Source organism: Echinops telfairi, unplaced genomic scaffold, assembly GCF_000313985.2.
Source record: "Echinops telfairi isolate 266 unplaced genomic scaffold, ASM31398v2 ScPeMD7_7424;HRSCAF=8462, whole genome shotgun sequence".
NCBI classification, from domain to species: domain Eukaryota; kingdom Metazoa; phylum Chordata; class Mammalia; order Afrosoricida; family Tenrecidae; genus Echinops; species Echinops telfairi.
This window is the reverse complement of record NW_022111324.1, coordinates 18,065,143-18,091,064: the sequence shown is the minus strand read 5'-3', so window position 1 is coordinate 18,091,064 and position 25,922 is coordinate 18,065,143. Positions and strand designations below refer to the sequence as shown.

The 25,922-nt window shown below is 45.7% G+C and overlaps 1 protein-coding gene across 1 annotated transcript in view; it reads right to left on the bottom strand.

The window, feature by feature from the left end:
- BRINP2 (BMP/retinoic acid inducible neural specific 2) overlaps positions 1-25,903 on the bottom strand; it is a 143,713-nt gene extending 117,810 nt beyond the window's left edge. Inside the window, exon 1 of the mRNA XM_045297973.1 lies at positions 25,664-25,903. The gene's annotated coding sequence lies outside the window, so the exon portion shown is untranslated. The remainder of the gene's footprint in view (positions 1-25,663) is intronic.
- Between the last annotated feature and the right edge of the window lie 19 nt (positions 25,904-25,922).

The window sequence follows — 25,922 nt, the reverse complement described above, 5'->3', positions numbered from 1 at the left end:
ACAATGCAGGGGTTTTTCTTATGTGTTATTTTTTGCCTGCTTTTTTTTGCTGGTATATCCTCAACTTTAGAAAGTGCCTGGCACATCACAAATACCCAGGAAGTATTTGTTATTCCCATTAAAAGAGCCTGGATTTGAACTAGATCGAAGGAATAAAATGCTGAATAAGTTACAATAATTACTGTAAAGAACTCACAAAACGATAACAACACAGAAACAATGAAAACAGCCACAATAATAATTGTTACTTAGCATTCCCTTAGGACCGGTTATTGTGCTACACTCATTCTTCCACTATTTCATTTGTTTTTCACAGTAATCCAAGGACCCTTGTTGGTGCCATCAGGACCACTGGACTGCTAATCTCTAGGTCAGCGGTTCAAACCCACCAGTCTCTCTGAGGGAAAAAGATGAGGCTATCTTGTTCCCATACAGATTTACCACCTTGAAAAGCTTATAGAGGGTCACCATTAGTTTGGCATTGGCCCAATGGCAGCGGATTTGGTTTTGGAGTTTCACAGAAATCTATTTATAAATTTATTATTATTTATTTTAAAAATCATTTTATTAGGGGATCATACAACTCGTCACAATCCATACATGCATCCATTGTGTCAAGCACATTTGTACATATGTTGCAATCATCATTTTCCAAACATTTTCTTACTACTTGAGCCCTTGGTATCAGCTCCTCATTTTTCCCCTCCCTCCCCCTTCCTCTCTCATGAACCCTTGATAATTTATAAATTACTATTATTTTTCCATATCTTACACTGCCCAATGTCTCCCTTTACCCCCTTATCTACAGCCCATCCCCCTGGGAGGGGGTTATAGGTAGGTCATTGTGATCAGTTCCCCTTTCCTCCCCCCACCTTTCCCTTCCCCTCCTGGTATGGCTACTCTCAATATTGGTCCTGAGCAGTTTATCTGTCCTGTATCCCCTGTTTCCAGCTCTTATCTGTACTCATGTACATGCTTGGGTATAGCCAGATCTGTAAGGTAGAATTAGGGTCATTATAGTAGGGGGGGGGGAGCACTAAAGAACCAGAGGAAAGCTGTATGTTTTATCGGTGCTATACTGCATCCTGATTGGCCCATCTTTTTCCAGCGACGCTTTGCAAGGGGATGTCCAATTGCCTACAGATTGGCTTTGGGCCTCCACTCCACTCTACACCACTTGGTCCCCTTTATATTGACATGATATTTTGCTCTGGGTCTTGGATGCCTGACACCTGATCCTATCAACACCTCATTATTATTTTTAATCTTTTTAAAATTTTTATTTTTGATTAATTTATTTTGTAATCATTTTATTGGGGGCTTGCATAGCCCTACATACATACCTACATACATTGTGTCAAGCACATTTGTATATTTGCTGCCATCATTATTTTCAAAACATTTTCTTTCTACTTGAGCCCTTGGTATCAGATCATTTATTTTTTTGGTATATTATTTTTTAAAATAATATTTTATTATGTTTTAGGTAAAGTTTACACAGCAAATTAGATTTCCCTTTTTAAAGGAACCCTTCCTGGTGGCCTTATCAGGTAATCAATGCACTGCTAACAAGGAGCTTGGCAGTTCAAACCCACTCCTTGGGAAAACGAGGAAGCTGTCTATTCCCATAAAGATTTTCAGCCTTGGAGACCCTATAGAGGCTTATGATGAGTCAGAATTCACTCAATGGCAGTGAGTTGAAGGTTTTCAACAAGTTTAATATAAATTGTTCCTTGCCATTGGTCACAATTTTCCTGTGCCAGCATTCTCCTGATTTCCAGTCTGCTTCCCCGCGTTTGTTCTCTGCCTTCCTGCCGGCCCGTCTGCGCTGTGGGCAAGTGCTGACTGTCGGTGTCACTTAGGTGATTTTCAAGGGAACACATTACTCACCGAAGAAACTGTTTTATTTTTGTTCTTAATAATCCTGTTTAGACACTGGCGGAAAGGTGATCAGCGGTCATAGCTTCTATTCCAATTGCAAAGAGCATTTGGCAGGGACATTTTTAGGGGTCCTCTAATGTAATCTCTGTCCATCCAATGGGTCTGGCCTTTTTTAAAAAAAAAATTGAGTTTTGCTCTGCTGGGCATGCTCTTCCATTCCCTGTGCATCCTGTTAAGTCGTTATTCAGAATGACCACAGAGGCCGCCGGGTTCCAGCTAGTTCTTCTGGTTTCAGATGAGATTAGCCCATGTTTAATGCTTATATTTCCAATCTATGAGCATGGAATCTTTTCCATTTATGTAGATGGAAAAAAATTTTTTTCAGGTAATATTATTTATATTTTTCCCCTCTACATGTCTTTAACATCTCTCCTAAGGTTTATTCCTAAGAATTCTATGCTTTGGGAAATATTGTGCATGGTTTTGTTCCCCGATTTCTTCCTTAAAATCCTCCTTTGTTGGTACAGAGGACTTCAGCTTAACTTTTCATGCTGATCGTGCACCCTGTCATTTTGGTAAACCTTCTGTTAGTTCCATTAATGTTCTTGGGGAGTTCCAGGATTTTTCTATGGATGTAGTTCTGTCATCTGTGAATACAGATAATTCTACTTCTTCCTTACCGAGTTTTATGCTCTTTACGTCTCTTCCTTGGCTTACTGCTCTAGGCAGGAACTCCAGGCTGGGAGTGACTGAGAGTGGTGACAACTGTTCTCATGGGAATTGCTCTCCATGCTGGTTTCTTCATTGAGTTGTTGGCAGTTAGCTTTGTACACACACACACATTTTTCTTCTACTCCTATTTTGCTGCAAGATTTTATTAGAAAAGGAAGTTGGATTTATCAAATACCTTTTCTGAATTATTTGAGATGGTAATGTAATTCTTGTACTTTGTTTTATTTTGGGGGTGAATTATATTGACTAGTTTTCTAATGTTGAACAGTCCTTGCATCCCTGCTATCAACTCACTTGATCATGATATATCTTTTAGGATACGCTCTTGAATTCTGTTCGCTGGAAGAAGAGATGCATCAGTTCCTCGACCTTCCTTCTTTACTGTCCACCTCTCAAATGCAGAAGAGATGATGGCTGTGTCTGACACACAATCACTGTCAAAGTGGCCTCCTTGCTCGTCGACAATTTGAAGAGCTCCGATGCAGTGGGCTTGCCTGCTGCCATATATGGAGTTCTTGATTGTTGTTTTCATGGCCATTGACTGTAGAGCCAAGCAAAACAGGGACTAAACTTTCTTCTCACTCTGTGCCTGAGCTTGTGCTCAGGGTATATGGATTCTGAGAAGAACTCATTTGGGGAAGTGTATGTATATGATTAGTTTGGGAACAAAGAATATTCTACCCACCTCACTGCTAAAGGATCGAGAAAAACAATTTCAGGAAGGGAAAATTTGAGAGTAGCCAAAGGCTAGTCCACAAGTCTCTATCTGGGATACTGAGACTGGTGGTGGAGGTGGGCAGTGAGTCTGCCCTTACGTACCACAAACTTTTCTATTAAGATGTGGGAACAAACTATTGGGCAGGAAAGAGTTCACTTTGGGGCACCCAAGCTTGGGAGTATTTGAGAGGGAGCTAGTAATCACAACGGTGCCAATGAGATTTTAAACAACGCTTTCCAAGCTCTCGTCATTGGAGAGCCAGTCTTCAATTATTCCTCCGATTTCCTCTCCTCCTCATCCTTCCATCCTTCCATAAGTGATTTGGAGACTTTAGTCGGTCAGCTCTGACCCAGGTTCAGACTCTGAGTCACGTAGACCATTAACAAACTCTCCTAAACCTCCATGTCCTTATCTTCAAAACAATATACTGTTTCAGTTACACGTGTAGGGTGTCTAGAGTTGATGCCTGGCGAATGAGTAGATAGACAGATGATAGATAGATAGATAGATAGATAGATAGATAGATAGATAGATAGATAGATATAGAGAGAGAGTGAGAGAGATAGATATGCATATGTATATATATATAGTTAGTTATAGTTTATACTTAGACTTATATACAGTTATATATTTCAAGGTTGGGAAAGTCTCCCTCGATGTCATGTGACATTTCTCCTGCCATTGTGAATGAAGATTCAGAACTTACTGGTAGTCTGAATACTGGCATATAGCAAGTATTCGTTTTTACAAAAGAGGAATTTAATGTAAGCAGGAATCCTGGTTGAATTGTAAGTCCCAGTGACCCACACCCCATACACATTCTGGAAGTGGTCCAGGGTCTAAGAAATAAGATGTGCCTTTCTCACTCCCCAGAGCTGTAGTGTGACTTCCCATTACTTCCACATTAACACCTTTACAGGTACTGACAAGCAACAGCCTCCTGCTGCCACTAACCCATCTTGAGGTGGTAACAGTACAAGAGACTGAACACCTTCAATGTGCCATAATTAGGATAAACACTTTATATATATTAACTAATTTATTCCTCACAACAATGGAGGCACCACCAATCTCTCCTCACATCTTTATATTAGAAAAGTGAGAATCAAAGACCTAAAGAAATGGTGATCTCCAGGCTAGCCTACCCCTTCAGAGACATCCCCGCCTTCAGGAACAAGGAGGTGGTCAAGAGTAGAGCGGGGTGACAAGAGCCAGGCTTACACATTGAATAGCCAGTTGTCAGCAGGATGGCCAGATCTTCAGTCCTATTTAGGATTTGGTAGGCAGAGGATTCTGCTCCTAATTGCTATCCATGAATCATCCTTGTCAGGTTGTTTTGCTAAGCATATTTTGTGTTTAAGTACAGCGAAATCTTTCAGATGTTCAGGCAGTCCTTATAATAAATCCTCCGATGCATAAAGGACAATGATCATGGGCCTTCATGAGCAGAGACGTGTCCTGAGGCCCTGCGTTAGCATGGCTCCCAAACCAGTGTTATCTGGTGGGAGCTATCGTTTCTCCCTGGCAGGAATTTACCTGAGAGTGTATTTAAAGGGCAGCTCTGGAGGCCGACTAGACCATTGCCATTGAGCCAGTTCTGCCTAGGGTTGTACAGGAGCGGATGGCCTCAGCTTGAACAATGGCCTTGAGGTTGGCAGTCCACCACTTACCCACAGCACCAGCAGGGCACCTGGGAGGCAGGCCCGGCTTCCAAGCTCACTCTGCCACTTGCTATTGTCTTTGATTTTTATGGTATTATGAACCACTCGGTGTCTCCGTTTCTTCCTCAGTGAAGCAGAAAAATGTAAAAGTGTCCAATTTATAGGGCACTTCTGAAGAATAAATGAGTTGATTTGTATAAAAATTATAGGTGACTCTGCTCAATGTTTACTGCTTAATGAATGAGGGTTATTATGACAAACACTTCTCTTTATAAAAAAACAAACAAACATTACCCTTGAACTAATTGTGACTCTTGGCTGTTTAATTCTGACTCCTGGCACAACCCAGCGACTTTTGACGCTCAGATAGCCTCCCCGGTTCATAGTCTTCCGACTCCACACTCACTCCCTTTGTTCATTCTTTCCTTTGAAGACTTAAGACAATGTTTCCATTTGAAAAATGCGACTGTAATAAAAGAAACCAGTTATCTGTCTGCTTTTGTCATACATGGATGGCTTTGTCATACATGGATGCTTGGATGCTCAAAGTGGTGCCACTGGCATTTAAAATGCCAGCAGGCCATCCATCCACAGAGGGCAGTTTTCAATAGAGCTTTCAGCCTGATAGCAGACTAGGATGAAGGACCTAGAAATCTACTTAAAAAATCATCAGTGAAAATCGTAGGCTTATCAGGGAGACATTGACCTGTGCTGTCTGGAATAGGAGACCCTTTGGTTGGAATCCACTCAAAATACAGCAGGAGAAGAGTTGTCCCCTCAAGATAGAGTTGATCATAATGATGTGGAGGGAGTAAAGCTTTGGGGACCTTTATTTGTTGATATGGCATGACTCAAAAATGAGGATAAACAGCTGCAAGTACCCATTAATACTCAGAACTTCACATGTACAAAGTGTGAATCCAGGAAAATTGGTTGAGGTCAAAATTGAAATAGAATGCTCTAAAAAATCAATATTCTAGGCTTGATTAGTAAAAATGAACTGATATGGATAATCATATGGCTTCCTATGTGAGTAACGACAATGGTGTCAAAAAGGAATGAAGTCATCATAAAATTAAATGTTTCAAAATGTATCCTGAAGTTCTATGCTGTCAGAGACAGGCTAATATCATATGCCTACAAGAAAGACCAGTTACTCCAACTGTTACCCAAATTTGCACACCAACCACTGATGCTCAAAATAGAGAGATTTGAAGATTTTTTACCAACGCCTGCAGTCTCAAATTGATCAAACAAGTGTGCAATCAAGATGCATTTACAATTACTGGGGATTGAAATGTGAAAGTTAGAAAAAGGATGGGTAGTTGGAAAATATAGCCTTGGAAAAAGACGTGATGCCAAGGTCACATGATAGAGTTTTGCAAGACCAACAACAAGACCTTTTTCAAGAACATATATGGTGACTATACACAGGCGAGTACATCTGTGGAAAGAAACCATAAAAGACTCACAATCATCAGTCAGAAAAGGCCAGAGCCGAACCGTAATGCACACCATCAAGTGCTCATGTGCAAGATTATGTTGGAAATTAGCTGAAGAAAATCAAAGTGAGTCCACCAGCACCAAAGTACAGCCTTGAGCTTCACAGTCACTCACTCGCTGCACGAGTCCACGCCCGCTCACAGCGACCCTGCAAAACAGGACAGAACTGCCTCTGTGGGTTTCTGAGACTGTAACTAGGGGGGAAGACAGCCCTATATGTCTCCGTCTGGATGTCTGATGGCTTCAAACTACTAACCTTGCAGATCACAGTCCAATGTAACTCAGAGATCATCTCAAGAACAGATTTTTCACACAGAGCATTAATGACCAAAGACAAGATGGATGTAGGATGGCATCAAGGACAGCAAAGGTCGTTAAAAAAGACATTCAAGGACAAAAGGATGAAAATAGATCTCAGATGAGACTCTGATACTCAGTCTTGGAGGTAGAATAGCTAAAGCAAATGAAAGACACGATGACGTGAAAAGCTGAACAGATTTCAAAGCTGGAGAAAATAAAGTATTGCAATGAAAGGTGCAAAGACCTGGCGTTTGAAGCCCAAAAGAAAACAACATGCTCAGTATTTCTCAAACTGCAACAACTGGAGACAAAATGTAAGCTTTAAGTTGTAATATTGAAGATATTTATGAAAATATTTAGAAAGCAGGAAGCATCAAAGCAAGATGGAAGGAATACAAAGCCATTGCACCAAAAAGAACTGATTGGTGTTCAACCTTTTCAGGAGGTAGCATGTGATTCATAAGTGACGGGATTAAAAGAAGAAGTCCAAGCTATAACGGAGACATCAGAAAGAAAAGGGAAAAAAATAACGTCCAGGAATTGACAGAATGAAAATTGAAATGTTTAAACAAATGAATGCAGTGCTAGAGTGCTCTCCTGTTTATACCAAGAAAGACTAAAGCTACCTGCCTGACTAACCACCTGGAAGAGATCCATATTTGTACCCATTCCACAGAATGCAGGACATTTCACACAATATCACTGATATCACATGCAAGTAAAATTTTGCAGAACATCATTCCCAAATAGTTCCCGAGTATATCAATAGAGAGCTGCCAGAAATTTAGGGTAGATTCAGAAGAGAACAAAGAAAGAAGAATGTGATTACTGATGTCAGATGGTTCTTGACTAAAAGCAATAAATACCAGAAAGAGGTTGACTTGTGTTTCATTGTCTACAAAAGAATTTGACTGTGTGGATCACAACAAAGCACAGATGATATTGCAAAGATTAGAAATTCCAGAGCACTTCGTTGTGCTACGTAGAACCTGTACGTAGACCAAGAGGCGGTCATTCAAATAGATCCAGAGGACCCTGCATGGTTAAAACCCGGAAACGAGTGCCCAAGGGGTATCTTTCGACTACAGGGATTCAATGTGTATGTGGAGGGCACAATCTCTGAAGCCAGGCTTTATGAAGAGTACCATGGTGTCAGGACTGGGGGCAGGCTCATTAAGAAATTGTGATATGCTGAAAAAGGAAGAGGACTTGAAGCACTCCCTGGTGGCGATCAAAGAATCCATCCCTCATTATGGATGACAATTCAATTCCAAGAAAACACAAAACAAACAAGTGAACGATTAAGGAAATCGGGGTATGTGAAGAAAAAAAGTCACCAAAAATTTCCTTTTACATGGGTCTACAGTGGGAATAGCACATACTACATTGGGCAAATATGCTGCAAAACCAAACCAAACCAAACTCACTACCCTTGAGTCAATTCTGACTCATGGCCACCCTATAAGTCAGGGTAGAACTGCCCCTTGAATTTCTGAGATTGTGACTGCTTACAGGCGTAAAAAGCCTTGAAGCAGGCTGGTGGTTTCGAACTGCTAATCTTGAGGTTCACAGCTCAACACTTAACCATTATGCTACCAGGGCTCCTTTTTCTGGAAAAGACCTCATTAAGGTATTAAAAAGGAAGAAAAAAAAATTCCTTTAAGGGCTAAGGTTCCATTCAGCCAAGCCCCAGTCTTTGCAATTGTCTCATATGCATGTGAAAACTGGACAATGAAAAATGAAGACCAAAAAAAGAAGTTAAACAAGTGGCCATCTAGCAGAAAAGCAACAAGTCCACATGGAAGAAGCACCCCAGCCTGTGTGATAATGAGGGATCAGGTAATAGGCATCAGAAGATGCAAAATAAACATACAACATATTGCTGAGAAGGAGGGGGGCTCAGAGCAGAGACCAAACCCCACCCCCCCATCTGTAGAATATAGGACATCCGCTCACAGAAGGGCCACAAGGAAGGGATGAGTCAACCAGGGTGCAGTAAAGCACTGATGAAACACACAATACTCCTCTGGTTCCTTGAAGCTTCCTCACCCCCGACTGTCATGACCCCAGTCTTGCCTTTCACTGCAGGCTAGACTGGAACATGTACAGAGGTACAGATAAGAGCTCACGAGACATGGAATTCAGGTCAGATAAACCCCTCAGGAACTTAAATGGGAGTAATGATACCAGGAGAGCAGGGGAAGGTAGTATGAGAGAGGAGGAAGGGGGAACTGACCACAATGATTGATGCATAATCGACAACACCCCCTGGGGGGGGGATGAACAACAGAAACCATGGGGGAGGGGAGACAACAGTGGATGCAAAATATAAAAACAATTTATAATTTGTCAAGGGGGTCACAAGGGGGGGAGTGGGGAGGAGGAAGGATTGGGAAAAAATAAGCTGATACCAAGGGCTCAAATAGAAAGTAAATGTTTAGAAAATGATGATGGCAACACATGTACGAATATGCTTGATACAATTGATGTATGGATTGTTATTTAAGAGCTCTATGAGCCCCCAATAAAATGATCATAAGAAAAAACCCAAAGAATTCAATCCCAACTCAAAGAAAACCAGTGACAGAGTAGCACTGCTTCTGTTGGCTTCAGACTCTACAAGAAGTAGAAAGCCTCATCTTTCTCCTGTGGGGCAGCTGGTGATTTTGAACTGCTGACCTTGTGGTTAGCAGTCTAATGCATAACCACTCTGCCACCAGAGTTCAAATAAAGAATAAGTGGATCTGAATTATGGTGTAGGGGGAGATGATTCACCAGTCTATGGTCTACCAGAAGAATGAACAAATCTGTCTCAGAAGCACAACCAGCTTGTTCCTTAGAAGGGGAGATGCTGAGACTTGTTTGACACACTTTGGATAGGTTATCAGTCCCTAGAGACAAAACAACATTCTTGGTACAGAGGAAAAGAGTAGAATCCTCCACAAGACGGATTGGCGCAGTGGCTGCAACCATGAGCTCCACAGGGCCACGGCTGTGAGGATGGCCCAGAACCTGTGATGTGCAGAGAGAGAGCTGCTATGACTGAGAACCAGCCCAGATCTAGATCCCAGGAGTAAAGCTGGGAGGCAAGATCACCCTTGTCTAGTTAGGGGCTGCCTACTCCCTCATGACCGTATACTCCATACTAAATGTATTAAAATTTAGTAGATCTTTAGTAAAAATAAGTTCATATGCATGCAATAAATGTAATCTGTCAATAGAGGTAGAAATAGATGGAAGGTAGATGATGGATAGATAAGTTAGTTTCACGGTCAAGGCATTAAAAATACTTGATTAAGCAAAGTGAGAAGATTCCCTTATTGGAAGACTATCTAGAAACTTCTAGCATTGTAGCTGATGAACTTTTAAGAATGTATGGGGGGAGCAGGGTGGGCGTGTGGAAGAGTACCTAAAGCCCCCGCTTCTCTAAACACAGACCTTCCATGACATGCATTCACCTTTAAGGGGCAGCGATGTTCTACCACATCCCGGGTAACACTTCATTGGGGTCACTTTATAATGGTGTTTCTCAAAGTGTGGACTCTGTATGATCGGCTGGTTAAAAGGCAGTTCTCTGAGTCTCACATCAGACCTGCAAAATCAGACCCCTTGAGGAGAGGCTGAGGTTTCTGCGTTTTAACAAGCTCCCCAGGTGCACATTAAAATTTGAGAACCACTGCCTTAAAGGAAACACTTGCCTAAGTTTGCAATTCTATAAATTTGAGATCCTGAATACTAAATTTCCGTTAATAAGAAGGATGCTTGTTAACTTCCTAGTAACCCACATTTAATGAAAACTGTGGAGTGGTGTAGATGGTGAGGGTTTTTAAGTCCAATTTATGAGGGGTAAAAAGTCTTCCCTGCACTAGGAACTTCGTGAGTATTGTGCGAGTGGTGGGAACGCACTGACAAAGACTGAGATCCTGTTGAGATGTTGGCAGCCAGGAATTGAGAAGGGAGCCATGAACACTGGGGCGAGCCGCTTGCGAAGCGCCAGTGTAGGCTTTAAGTGGTCACAGTCGTAGCCAAGTTCACACAGGAACGGCCAACCAAACAGAACAGAGTCAATGCCAACTCATGGGGCCCCCATGGGCGTCAGTGAAGAACGGTGCTCCAGGAATTTACCATTTCTTCCAAGGTGTTACCAACCTCTCCAGGAACCATTTCCACATCCACAGACCCACTGCGGTTGGGTCCCTTCTGATTCATAGACCCCCTGCAAGACCGAGGAGAAGGGTGCCATGGCAGTGATGTGGGGCTGCTCGCTGCAAGGTCAGCCCTTGGAAGCCCAGGGAGGCCATTTGGAGAGCCACAGGGGCAGTTCTACTCTGTTCCAGAGGGGCATCAAGCAGATGGGAGTGAGTTTGGTTGGGTGGCTTGTTTTTCATCAGATTTCTGAGGGAATTGGCTACTTCCTAGTTCTCCTGGCTACCATATATATTGGGCACTTTTTCAGGGGAATCCAAAGAAGAGAGAGAGAGAGAGAGAAAGAGAGTTTCCAACTGGCTCTGTTTCAGAATGAACTATGTAAATATTGGTGCTTTTCTTTTCGTGATATCCTGAAAACAAGCCAACACAAAAACAAATATGCAATAGCAATGAACAAGAACCACCCGCCCCTTAAAAAAGCCAAATGAAGCAAGGGATGAGGGTAGAGGCAAATGGGAAACTAATAGCTAGATGAATTGTGGGAAGAAAAAAACCCAAAGCCTGCTGACTTTGTCCAGTTAAGGTGAGAACTAACAGGATTAGAATGTCAAATTGCTGAGTCCCACAGACCCGCACCATAAAGCTCCTCTAAGCTGGTCCGCTTTTTTTTTTCCTTCTCTGCAGTCGCTAATTAAATCTCACCTTGAAAGAAACAAAACAAAATAAAATAAAAAGCCAAATGCCTTTTTGAATCAAATAGATTGCATGTCATCAGCTGCAACAAAGGCTGGGTGTCTGGTCAGCAGGCCCCGCGCTCTGCGGGAGTGAGAGCGAGCTCACAGAACACTGGTGTCTGTCGCCCACTTGTCATCAGCACGTCTTCTAGCCCACAATGTTTTGTAGCATCTTGTTTTCGTATGGAACCTGTGTGTCATAGTCCTCTCTCAGTGTAATGTGGGCCGAGCTATAAAGCAAAAGATCCCAATGCACATAGAAGTGGAAGTCCAAAACGCATCAGTATTTTGACAGCAGGAATAACCACGCAATGCTCAGCAGTGTGCTTAAGGTCATTCCGAGTCTCCACGTCTCACCAATTAGCATCCTTACCACCATTCCCACGTTTTCCCAGATTACAGAACTCTATTTACTTGGAGCCCTGGTGGGGATGTAGATTAAGTGTTGGACTGCTAATCACAAGGTTGGGAGTTCAAAGCCACCAGCTGCTGCAAAGGACACCTGTGAGGATATCTGCTCCCATAACGATGTGCGGTCTCAGAAAGCCTAAAGAGAGGTGCTATGCGTTGGCAGTGCCTCATTGGCAGCGGGCACGCTCTTGCATACTTGTATGTCAATGTTCCCATATTGGTGGGTTCCGTGTCTCTGCTCCCTCATTTCATGAAATCACTGCCCACGCCCCAACCATAGTAGTTGGTGGCCTCCTGACCAAATGCATGAATCCAGCACCAGAGGCCACGAGGAGTCCATTTCTCACTTACACACTCTCCTCCTAAATGGAGTGGCTTACCATCCAGGAGGAATTTAACCCACTGAAGCCCTAGACGGGTCGTTGGGTCTGTATTCCTTTGTATTTGAGTAAAATCTATCATTGCTCTACATTCATATGGCATGTCTCAACTGTTTTAAAATTAGCCAATTTTCTAAAGCATAAAAATGGATTTTTATTATATCCCATGAACCATATCTTACAGAAATAAACCGGTTTGGGTTGTGGATTTCTCCCCTCAAACTGCACTGCATCTCTTAGAGTTACTGCCAAATCCATGTTACTCATGGCTCTTATAAGAAATCTCGTTCATTACCAACCCAACCACACCTAGGAGACTGGAGTACCTCAATCTGTTTTTAAAGAACAACAACAACATTCAAAAGTACACAGCATTTTCCATGAACCAGGCATTTGGCTGGGCAATGCTTCTGCATCCTCGCAAGTCATACTCAGCATATCGATGTGGACATGGCGGCTCCGGTAGTTAAATTCCATGGAGTCAATTCTGATGCGCGGTGACCCTAGAGGACAGGGTAGAACTGCCCGAGTAGGTTTCTGAGACTGTAACCCTTTATGGGAATACAAAGCCTCATCTTTCTCCCGAGGGGCAAGCTGGTGGTTTCGAACTGCAGACCTTGTGGTTAACAGCCCAACGTGTATCCACGATTGTCTGTTGCTAGGTCATCTGCTGTGTGACTGGAACCATAAGCTTGTAGGGAAATACGATTGAGTAGGCATGCATATAACTCTTACATTCCAGATTTCCCCCTTAACTAAGGTCATGTCGGTGGTGTCGTGGGCTCAGTTCTTCCAGGTTCCCCCGCGTCCATCCACAGCTTTCTCTTATTTGGCTTTGGAGGAGCAGAAAGAAGAGAGAGGGACTCAGATTCTTGCACCACCAGTGCAAGAAAGACCCTGTTTTTAAGGACTGCAGGTGGAGAAGACCTTCTCTTGGAAATTCTGCTTAAACTGCTGCACAACGCCTCCCAGGCTCGCTGGGTCCAGAGTGCCGCAGCACAGACAAGAGTAGGCTCAACAGGCAGTGGTCGGTCCTGTGGTTCACTTTGAGGGGCCAACGGTTCCTCTCAAAAGAGACAAGGAGGAGAGATACTTGCGTTTAAATCTATGAATTTCCCTTTAGAACTGCTCCAGTGTTAATTGAGAGGGCAGCACATTAAATCATTATCAGCCATTAATACTTATCACAGATTAGTTGATCAGGTTCCTGAGAGGTGTGCAGGGCCCTGAGGAAAAAGTCTCATGTTGATGTCGGTGGTGGGGCGTGACCAACAGTTGAGCAGGGAAGACACACACACACACACACACACACACACACACACACACACACGCTTGCCTGGAGTGTGCTTTACAGGTAATGCTTTAGGAAAGGTTTCAGCAGCCCCTCCTCAGTCGGGGGCTTGTAACACAGCCTTTCGCCTCTAGGGGTCCCCAGTGGCCCGAGGCTTCAGCAGGATGCTGACCTTGCTCGGTTATCCCTGCGGGCGCAAATCCCAGCGGGCGGCGGTAGCGGAAAGAAAGCAGGCGAGCACAGGCAGCCTCAGAGGGCCCTTCACCCGAGGCAACACTGCTCACGCCCCTGCCCCTGTTCCTGACGGACAACGTATTTGTAGTATGGTAAATGGCGGAACAAGGAGTGAAGGGGAGGCAGATATTACCTGCCCCGCACAATTCACCAAGTGCTTAAGCATTTCTATACCTCAAGGATATTCCAAGGACTTCCCATTGCAGCCCAATCGGGCACATTTCTAGTAAGCCCCTTCTCCACGCTGTTAGACTGGAGCTGAGCAGCCCTCCCTCCCCAGGCTCCCCACCCAGGCCCTGCCAGTCCTCTCCAAGCGCCGGGGTCCCTCCCCTAAGGCTGGGGCGGGACCCCCCTGAGGTTTGGGGATGAAGAAGAAAGGGGACCGACCGCCCGAGAAGACAGCCTCAGCGAGGGCTTTTTCCTTCTCTGGAGGTCTCACTGCTTCATTAAAGCAGGACAGACTGTCCAGAGAATGTGTGTGTGTGTCGTCTCACAATGAAGCAGTGTTGGAAAAACTAAGAAACGTGGAAAGAGGCCATATTTACTCCAACCTACAGTTGAAGAGGCTGTAGGGTGTGGTGACAACATCCAGGCTCTCTAATAGATCCCAGAGACCCACATTTCAATCCCTACTGTACACTCACTGTACTAATTGATTTCACTCTGTCACACCTGGGGATAATAGTAGCTACTTCATAAAGAGTAGAAACGACTCAGTACACACAGTGCCTACCTCCATGGCTGAAACAGCACCTTTGTTGGCACACGGGCGTCAGTGTATTTCCAAGCAAAGGAGAACGCTGAATGGCCCTCGGTCCCGGTTTCCCCATGTTCACAGGTGTGTCCCAGCTGGTGGAACGACATATATTTTACAAGGAAATTTCCCATGTCACCTGGTACTTTGAGTCGATCACAAGGCTTGTCTTTCAGAGGAATTCTGTAACGTGGTGGTTTTCCACGTGTTTTGAGCAGCCTTTAAATTCCATGGAACCACTTAAGAGTCAGGAAGGACAAGTGACATGTGGGGCAACTCCAGGCTCCCAGGGCTGCTCCAGTTAGGGGTTCCATTTTTATGTGCTTAACATATTGGGGTTCCTTTGAAAGTCCTTTTTTTTAAAGTATACGATTGCTTTTTATAAGGTTGAAAACCATGGCTAATCTATCCTTGTATGAGGCAGGTGAACCTTTTCTTCTAAGCCTACGGGCACTCAACTCTTATTTATTTGAAAGCCTGCTCTTCTGAAAATGGAGCCCACCCGAACTGCAAGGGCTCAGCCCACAGCTCTAAGTACCCAGTGTGTCTAAAGCTCTGGAAGCTAAAGTGCTTCTCCACATGCATCAACCTGCCAGAAACCCTTGTGGTGCAGTGGTTAAAGTGCTTCCTGCTAACCAGAGGACAGCGGTTCAAACCCATTAGGTACTCTGGGAGAGAAAGAGGTAGCAGTCAGCTTCCCTAAAAAGGTACAACTTTGGAATCCCCACGCTTCCCTTAGATTACACAACTTTGGAAAGTCTATGGACAGTTCTACTCTGTTCTCTAAGGTCACTGTGAATTGGAATTGGAGCATTAGCAAGGGGTTTTACCACCCATCTTCACCTGCTCCAGGGATGCCCTGAGGGCCAAACAATGATTTTATTCACAAGGGTGTCACCCAGCCCTTGAGAGAATTTACCTAGCACCTTAACCATGAAGATGCCTTTCCTTGGACATGACCTAAAACAGTGACCCCAGTGCATCTGGCAGATCTCAGGTCACATTTGAACTCTGCCACTTGGAAGATGTGAGTCCTTGGGTTAGCTATTTAAACTCTCTGAAGTTTAATGTCCTCCCTGTAAGCTGAGGATTCCTATCCTGTGTGGAGTCGTGGTTATGCACTGGGCTGCTAACTGCAAAGTCAGCAGTCTGAAACCCCGAGCTGCTCCAAGGGGGGAAGGCAGGCTTCCTCCTCCACCGAGAGTTACAGTCACACAGGGAAACGCACAGGGGCAGTCCTACCCTGTCTTCAAGGGTCTCTGAATCAGCATCGACTTGATGCCAGCCAGTTTGCTGCATTCATTTTGGGTCTTCGTTATGCGTTCGTTTTTGTTTTTTCCTAAGTGGAGGCAAACAGTACCTGAGTTGTAAGGTGACGAAAGGGGACACGCCTGGAGAGTGTTGAGCATGGTGAGTGGTATATGACAACAGCCATTGCCAGGCTGGCCCTGATGCACTGGCAGTCAACAGCGTACCTTGAAGCCACTACCTGACTCTCACTGACCACAGCTAAGCAGCGTCATTGCTATTCGTGACAGTCAATGTCTTACTGGCTTTCCTTCTTCGGCTCCCAACACCCGCAGCTCTCTTTCTGTGAAGTCCCATGACTTGGCAAGTACTTGGCTGACACTTTCCAACTGTTGTCTTTAATCATTACAATTTTTGTTCACGATAAAGGATTACCAGCTCCGCTTTGCTACATGGGCATACTGAAGCTCAGAAAGGTTATGAAATGTGTCCAAAGCCACACATCTGGTAAGTGACCAAGCCTAGATGAAAGGCCAAGTGTTGTCTGACCCAGAAGTCAGGAGCCTCCCCACTTTTCCCCACCCACCCCTTACTTCACTGCCTCTCCGAGCTTCCTGGGCAGAGGGAAAGGCCAGGGCAAGGGGATGTCCAACGTCAGCTCTTCTGGGCACTGCCTTCCTCAATTTCCACCTGGGAAATTGGAATGAGGTTGCGATGCAGTCAGATGAGATCAGGTAAGTAGAAAGGAGCCTGGTGCCATTTCTATTATGAAGTTAGACTTTGGGTGTAAATTAAATGTGAATGAACTGGCTTCACCACCACCCCCTCCAAGGTTCATCTGTGCTCCAAATTATTTTAATGTTAACCTTGTATCGTGAGAACTATTCATAGAGAAGACATGAACGTGTGTATCTGTGTGTGTATGAAAAATTAACAAGTATCTGACCACCCAGGTGGAGAGACAGAACCCTATCAGTCTCTCATGGCCTCGGAGGCATGCCCCACTCCCCACCCCGGCATGAATGTTCCTTCCTGATCCAATTCCCATTTTCCCCTCCAGTCCAATTCACTTCTCATCTTGTGAAAAAAAAATTTTCTTTCCCCTTTTGCTCATGCCTCTGGGTTGTCTGCAGCCCTTTGGGCTGTGCCTGTGCCTGTCACTTCACTAAGGTTCTGAGTGACACGTCGTTCGTTCGCAGGGAGAGGAGTGAAATCAAGTGTTTCAGCCAAGCAGGGCTGTGTATGCGCACGTGTGCGCCCACGCCCCGGCCTTGTCAAGCAGTGACCCGGATGCCTTGAAAGAGATGCCTTAACCCAAAATAATGGGAGGGCTAAGTGGATTGGTGGGGAGAGATTGGCAAAGAGTGGAGCTATTTGCTCCCAAGGAGGCTGCTTAGGATGCCACTTAAGTGGACCCAGCTGTGAGGAAGGGGCGGACAGAGCAGCAGCCAGGGTCTTGGCTACAGAGGAAACACAGTCTTTTCTTTGGATCCTCGGATTCAGTCTTAGGCCAGGAATTCATCCTTCCTCGTCCTTCCTGACTTGGTTGATCAAGTCTCATTTCCAGGGTCTCCTTCCCTAAGAAGGTCTTCCTTGAGCACAACCCCAGTTACCCTCCTTTCCCATAGGACTGCACCTTTTCATTATCAGCACCTAAAATGATCCCAGGGATTTATTTGTTTACCTCTTGTCTGGATACCACAACAAAAAGAAGAGGAACTCAGCATCTAAGTTCACAGGGATAGAATGTCAGCTACTACGTGGCATTTGTGACGTTGGACAAATTGCTTCGCTTCTCTGGGCCTCCAATTCACTAACTAAAGTAGGGAAAATGAACTCTCACTGTCATTGAGTCAATGGTGACTAATAGGGACCCCTGGTGAGCTTCTAGACTATAACAGTTTATGGGAATAGAAAGCCCAGTCTTTCTCTTGCGGAGCTGCAGGTGGTTTTGAACTACAGACCTTGCAGATTGTAGCCTAATGCATAACCACTACCCCACCAGGGCTCCATCAAAGGACTTACCTTATAGGATCATTAGGTGGAGTAAGTGCATTCATACAGTAAAGTGCTCAGGATAGAGGAGGCTGCAAACATATAAGTACTATTACAGTGCTAGCTATTATCAGCCCCATTAGTGGTATGATTAGTACTGTTATTATCGTCATCACCACCTTATCTCCATTCTAGAATATAAGCTACACGATGGCCTTTATCTGTGCTGTTTGTTGCTGAATTCCTGATCCCTAAAAACAGTACCTGACATATAAATTCTCAATAATTCTGGGGGAATTTTTTTTTTGTTTTATTTTTTAACTCCAATCCCAACCTGTCTCTTTGTGCAGGAGGTGGCCCTATAAACAAATCATTAGAATGTGGTGAGGATAGTGCAGCGTTTGAGCAAGATGTGTAGGAGCGCAGAAGGGGAGGCAATTAAGTCTGCCCAGCATCTCAGGGATGTCTTCACCAAGAAGATAATATTTACAGAGTCTCAAAAATCAGTAATCTCTGACAACAGAAGGAAGGGGGACATGTCTCCAGGCAAATGATTGCTGGAACCAGCTCATGAAGGGCTTCTTTGTGCCCTGCCATGAAATCAGGGTCTTATTCTGCTAGTGATGGGGAGTCATGCAAGGGTTACAGTAGGAGGACACGTATAATCCAAGGTACCACTTTAGAAGATGACCCTAGCTGGAGGGAGGAGACTGGACTGGCCAACTTTTAAGAGTGTAAATGGGAAGACCAAGTACAGAGGAAATCTAGTGATGGAGGCTGACGGGAGCCTTGGGTGGGGCAGGTTGCCTTTGAAATCACTAGGCTGTAGGCCTGGCGGGTCTTGGTGGTTGACTGGAGCAGGGAGACAGAGTGGCGTCCAGTATATCCTGAGTCTCTCAGGTGTACCTTTAGCAAGTTTGGTAGAACCAGCAGGGGACTTGAGGTGAGGGATGGTTTGGGGTATAAAAGTTGCTACGTCCTTTGAGCTCAGCTTTGGGATTTTAGCTAAGAGTCATTGAAGTGAAGGTCTTTGGCAGAAAGGGTGTTACATCATTGGACATACGCAGTGTGCCTGCAATAGTGTTTGCTATCCTCTATGCCTTATCTCATTTAACACTGAAAACAGCACAATGGAAAGGGGAATTGCTACTCTGTACTTAGTAGATAATGAAACTGAACTTCAAAGAGGTAATGACCCCTCATTTGCACAGTTGACATGGATGAATGAAGTGTCTGTGAAGAAAAGGATCTGATAAAGATAATTTGGGGGCAGAACACAGAGAACCTTGAAAGGAGATAATAACCAACCCACAGGGGTGCTGATAGATAACCAGGTGACACAAAGCTTGTAAGAACATTTTGTAAGAAACTATAGAATGCTGAGAAAATATGGAGACTTTGAGTGATGACTAATCCATATTGCTTAGAAAAACAATAATAACAAGATGTGGATTATAATGTTCAATTATTGAAAAGATATCAATCATTGTGTCTTCTTACAAATCTTTTTACAGACACTCACTGCCATCAGGTTGATTCTGAGCCACAGCGACCCCAGCGTTTCCAAGGCTGTTCATCTTTATGGAAGCAGACAGCCACGCTTCTCTCCTGGGGAGCAGCTATGGGGTTTGAACTGCCAACCTGGTCCACAAAAAGCATCGTTAACAAATTGCAGGTATTTCTCTCCACCCAGTGGTCAAGTTGTCTCATTTGAAAAAAGGAAAAGTCCCATCCCGAGGAAAGATGGTCACGTGGTAAAGATGAGAAAGCCAAAGGGAATGTGAAGATCAAAGACCTTATCTGACCCCAGACCCTGTGCTCTCTCTCACACTTGGGGTTGGATGATAAACTGAATTTGCTTGGTTAAGTCTACTGTCAGGCAGAATCTCTAAACTATTAGAAAAAAAAATTTGCCAAGCCTCCTGACTGCTCATTCTTTGAACGAAGATCTACAATGCTTCTCAAAGACTTGGGGTAAACTGAGCCACAGTTAGGGAGTTCATGCCCTCCTCCAATATTTGTAGAGCAGTGTAAGCTATGTGTGCCCTCCTTGACCCCAGATTCCAGAATTGCAAACTAAGAGTTAGCTATGGACTTCCCTTCAGTCAAGGATCCCTGGTGGTGCATAGTGGTTACATGAAGGGCTGCTACCCTCAAGGTCAACGGTTTGAAACAGCCAGAAGCCTGCTCTGCAGGAAGAAGAAGGCTTTTTACTGCTTCCCTTAAAAAGTTACAGCTTAGGAAACCCTTGGGGTAGCTCTACCCTGTCCGCTAGGGTCCCTATGAGAAGGAATCCATCAACAGCAGAGAATGTTGCCCCTCGTTCCTCCCACCATGTTCTCTCTCTTTCCATGTCTCCGGCTCCTCCTCGCTCGTGCGTCTCCATGTTGACTAGCCCTACTCTGAGGGGCCGAGGCTAGCAAGGTTCCAATTGAATATCCTACAAGCCGCACATATCAAAAGTCTCTGCTAGTCACATTACAAACCAAAAAAGAAATAAGTCAAAATGATTTTCACATTTTATTTATCCCAAGATACCCTAAATGTTATCAATACCCAAATTTATTGATTAGTTATTTGACACGCTTTGTAACCCAAAGCCTTCTAAATCCAGTATTTTCTCTGCATATAGCTATATCTCAAATGCTTCGCAACTACATGTGGCTAGTGGCTACCATATTGAATCATGCAGGTGAATGCTCAGTCCCATGGATTATCACGTTACCACCCCTTAGTCCCATCCACACTCCAGGTAGATTTGCGTTTCATGAGAGCTTCGGTGAAAGGAATGCGCCCAGGCTGTCATGATGGCACTCAACTTTACTTCCCTCAGCAAAGCAAAGTGACAATTTCAAAGAGGTCACCTGCATCCAGAGTGGTCGCACTAGACCCAGCGTCCACGACAGCTCCGTCTGCAGCCTACGGAGTTGGCTGTGTCTTCATCCAAAGGGAGAAGAGGCTGTAGCCTACAACCACTCAACCTATATATCCATGGGCCTACACCTCTACCCAGTCCCTACACACAAGCAGTGGATACTTTCAAATGGTAAAGGAGAGGGGCATCTGGCCCACAGTGCAGCCATAGGCTCAATTACACAGCAAACACAAATCACAACAAGGCATAGCCACAAAGCAAGCAAACAGATTGGCTTCCTGGGTATTTTCTTCTTGATCTGGGACCAATTATAGTGTTACATTAGGATTGTCATGCCACTTTCCGTGCCTGATAAAAACGTCCTCCATGCTGGACTGGGGCCACCCAAGCACCCAGTGACCTGCAATGTGAATAAATGCCTGAAACCAAGACCAATGAGCAAGCGGGAGTGGGGGGTGGGAGGGGTCCCTATTGGTTCTACAGTTGACCTTGACCTTTTCTCTGGTAGAGCAAGCCCACTGCTGAAGCAAATCAAGTATGTGTGCCTGGCTGGTCACAATCCCCTCCTGGTGGTCCGAAGTCCTCCGCCCTTCCTTGAAGCTGTCTGGGCTGGAAGACTACCCCTCCCTTCCCCTGCTCAGCTGAGCAATCACAACACCCCTTGGTATAGCCGCAGGCAATACGGCACCCACCCCCTCCTGCGTTTGTGGTCGCCTCCTTTGTGACTGCCACAGCACATGTTTTATTAAAAGGGAAAGGAGAGGGAAGACAAGAGGTTATGTACATGGGCATGCTCAAGAATCTTAAGATGGAGATTTTCCTGCTCCATGCTAAGAGCCTAAGGGCTTGGCAACTCGCCAGCTCAAAGTAAACCCCCAAAGGACAGCTGTGTGGGGGAGCCGGGAACGGAGGGAAACCAAGGCTCTTCCTTTGGAGATGGGTCTGATTCCCAAACATAAAGATGCCCTCATACACTCCTGGCATTTGCCTCCTTGCTCCGAATAACCTCTGCTGAATGTCCTGATATGACGTTGACAACCCTCAGACCAGAGGAAGCATTTTTCTCAGACTCTATGGATCGGAGTGCAGGGTGGGGATCTTCAGGCAATCCCAGATAATTTTCAGTGCCTCATGAGATGATCAGCATTGCAGAGCCTGCAGCCGGGGTCGTAGGGCAACTTCTTCTAGGCCAGTGGTTCTCAACCAAATGCCGTGACCCTTTAATACAAATCCTCATGTTGCGGTGACCCCCCAACCCTGAAATTATTTCCGTTGCTACTTCATAACTGTAAGTTTGCTACTGTTATGAATCAGGTAACCCCTGTGAAAGGGTCATTTGACCCCCAAAGGGGTCGCAATCCACAAGTTCAGAGCCGCTGCTCTAGGGCAATATGTGTTTAAAAGAATTAAACCAGTGAAGACCTGGTGTGGGCTACCTTAAAGATGACAGCTAAGATGGGGAGGGAGGGGGAAAAATGAGGAGCTGACACCAAGGGCTCAAGTGGAAAGTGGGTGTTGTGAGAATGATGAAGTCAACATATGTAATAATGTGCTGGACACAAATGACGTATGTACAGATTGTGATGAGTTGTGTGAGCCCCTAATAAAATGATTATTAAAAAAAAAAAAAAGATTGCAGCTAAGAAACCCCCCTGAGGAGAGCAGCTCTACACTGTCTCCTGTGGTGTAGTCTGTGGAAATGGACTAACAACAGCAACAACCTGGTATTTCCAGGATCCAAGGGGAAAAACAGACCAGAAGCCCCAAGGCACTGTCCCAGCCTTGGAGTTCCCAGCCTTCTCTCCTGAGCTGCAGTTCCCATGAACCTTCTGAGAGCCTTTCTCCCTTTCTTCCTAACCAAGCAAATCCCACTTCTTCTCTGAAGGCTCCATTCAACAAGCCCCCTCCTTTGCATACAGATAGCTCTCATTATCTGTACAAATCAATGGCAGATTAATTAGGTCAGCCTGGTGATTTCTCTTGTATTGAATGGCTATTGAGAACTTACATTGCCATTTCCCTTTTCAGAGACATCAGCCTCATGTTCCTAATGAGAGTGTAAGATCATTGAGGGCAAAGGAAGAGTCTCCTAAGGCCTTTACCCCCCACAGGTCTTAGTGAGTGCCAGCGGGCAAGCTCTGTATCCAGGCAGCCTCCCATCCCACGAAGGTGCAAAACAACTAAGGCCAATCACAATCGAAAACATCGCATCATTCCTGAAGAGCATCTGTGGGGTCTGAGGTAGGTTTAGGAGTGACTTGAATGAGACTTCACCAACTAGCGTTTCCCCTTCGTGCTGTTTGACCCCGGGTAAATCAGTTCATCTTTCTGAGGTTCTCGGACCTCCTTTAGGCACGAAGAAACTGATATGATTCCAGCTCTGCTTCTTAGGGTAATCAAAGATAAATGAGACAATAAACCATGTGAGGATTAATTAGATGAACCCCATAAAACGCTTCCAGCCTATTGGAAAAGGATGCCATGATGAAATGCATACAAGGTCTTATTATTTAAAAAACAGAGTTGAATCACCAAACCTGCACAGAACGGTGGGGAAAACAAAACACCACCCAGGAACCCTCCACACCAAGCATCCCAGTCAGCAGAGAGTGCCCACGCAGATGTCTCTAGTCCCTGCAGACTGCCTCTTGTTTGTGAGCTGAGAAGGGATTTGGGAGCATGGTCTCAGAGGGGACCTTTATATGATGTTCCCCAGTGGCCAGACTGTTCCTTGGGAAAGGGGATTAGAAGGCGTTGATGACGCAGGCATGTTCTTTGCCCTCTGGCCCTTGCTCAGTAAACAACCTGTTTGTTAGGGGTTCTAAGTGGCAGCTAGAAGGTGATCTGGGAGAGGAGGCTCCCATCCTGGAGATGGGTCCCATGCTAACACACTGGAGCCTTTCTCCCTCTCCAGCCCTTTGCTCCTCTCCTCATTTCTTCTGCCCACCCGACAGCCCAGATCACTCCATTCTGAGATGCGGAGCCAGTCCCATTTTTGGTGTGGAGAGGGAAACACGCAGCAAGGGTCTCTGGTCTTCTCCATGGTAGCCACCCAGCTGTCAGACCCTTGGAAGCCAGCTGCCTCCAGCAGGAAGACCATGGCTTGTCATTTGCTCCCAGTTCCCCAAACACCTCCCAGGAGCCATGCTCTGCACCTTCTCAAATTGTGCATCTTCTAAAAGAGGCAAGGCATGTCTCTAGCCCCAGGGGAGGCAGCAGCTAGGCTATTGATGCGATTTCAGCATCATGATGGCAGGCAGCACTGCTTGGTCATACCCTGGATGCTGCAAAGCAACTTATTTGGGGTGAGAAGGAACTCCACAAGAGTCCTGCCTCCAACAAACATCAGGCACACAAGCGTGTGAAGCCAAGAGGGAAAACACACAAACTCCAGCAGCACTGTATGGTTACCTGACGTCATCAGCACCCCCACCCCCACCACCCCCGCCCTGCTCCCACCTAGAGGAGTATGTAAAATACTTTAACTGCTTGGTTAATATTGAGATAGGATGAGTTCAATATAACGCAGTCAGAGAGAGTGTCACTTTAACATGCACGGATCTGGAGAAGGATAGAGACACTTGATGTACAAGATACCTTTCTCTTCCTGATTGGTCTATGCTGACATAGTATCTCCCTGCTGGATAAGGCCCAGTTCACCCAGCGATAAGCATGGCCTTTTATAATTGCTATCCTTTCATCAAAACATCTTTCTTTCTTTCTTTCTTTCTTTCTTTCTTTCTTTCTTTCTTTTTTAATTTTCTGCTCAGGGTTCTCAGGGCTAGGAAAAACACACACAGTTTCTTAAAGAGGGGTCTGTTCAGGCCTGATACAGTGCATTAGCTTCATTATTAGTTCATATTTGGCTTAGGTCTATGTACCCTGGATAAATGTGTGCAGTACAGGGGGGGTGGGGGTGGGCTACTTGGAGAGGAGAACACTCCTCTGGGCTGGAACAGCAGCCCACAAGTTCACGTTCCTAGTGAAAGGGACACTCCGGGCTTCTGTGGGCTGGGCAGGGTTTCCCAAATGCATGGCTCTTCCATGAGCAGCCTGCTCCCTGCTTGCAGCTGTGAGGGAGCGCGTGCCCGCGTACACACACACACACACACACACACACAGGCCATAGGCAGCATTCACCCACAGCACACGCCTACCCCCTTCAGCAGTGTTCTCCCCTTGGTATCTCTGGGGCTCTGCCAGGCTCAGCTCAATCAATGTGGCTTCTGCCACCACCCAGGGGAGCCGATTTGCTACTAAGGGGCTCACTCTTCAGAATGTTTCCTGGCTGCATGGGCATAGGGGACGGAAACATTCCGAGGGGGGCTCTACAAACATGATTCCAGAGGTAGCACGGATCCTGGCCTGGGCTCCTGCTCGCGGGATGGAGTGAACCGGGTAGACGGTTCAGTCCAGCATGGGCTCGGCGGGCAAAAGCGCTAGTCATCTTCTGCAATTATGCAGTCCAATTGGATTTTCTGGTGCTAATGGGAGTTGCACTAACTTTGAGGACTTAAAACCAGGCAATGGCAATGTAGGTCAGGCAGCGTGCTCAAGCCCTGTACAGCCATGCAACACCAGGACGCAATGCCAACCCCCCAAAGTCCTCGGCTCAGCTCCTGGCCACAGAAAGGAACGAAGCAAGGCAGAATGAGCCCCTTTGCCTGCAACTGCCAGGCACTCGGGCTAGAGGGTCGGCCGAGGGCAAGCTAACCCCACTCCTTGGGCACACACAGGAAGGTCGGGGGTGGGGGTGGGGGGGAACAGGGGGCCGTCCCCGGAGCCCTGCCCTGTTACCTTGAATCCTTGCAAGAGCCCTCCTGGCTATATCAGCTGCTCCCCACACCTTCAAAGACTGGGAGGAGGCTCCTCGGAGATCCCCGTTTTCGGTGCAACATCTCCGGTGGCAGCTTTCCAAAGTTTTCACTTCATGGTTTCTCGTGGCTCTTCCTCCTCCGGGGGGCAGGCGGGTGCCACCCCTGCCCCGGGTGACAGTGGACGGCGGGGGCTCTCTGGGTCAAGGCGCTCGCTCCTCTGGCAGCCGCCGTGGTCCGCC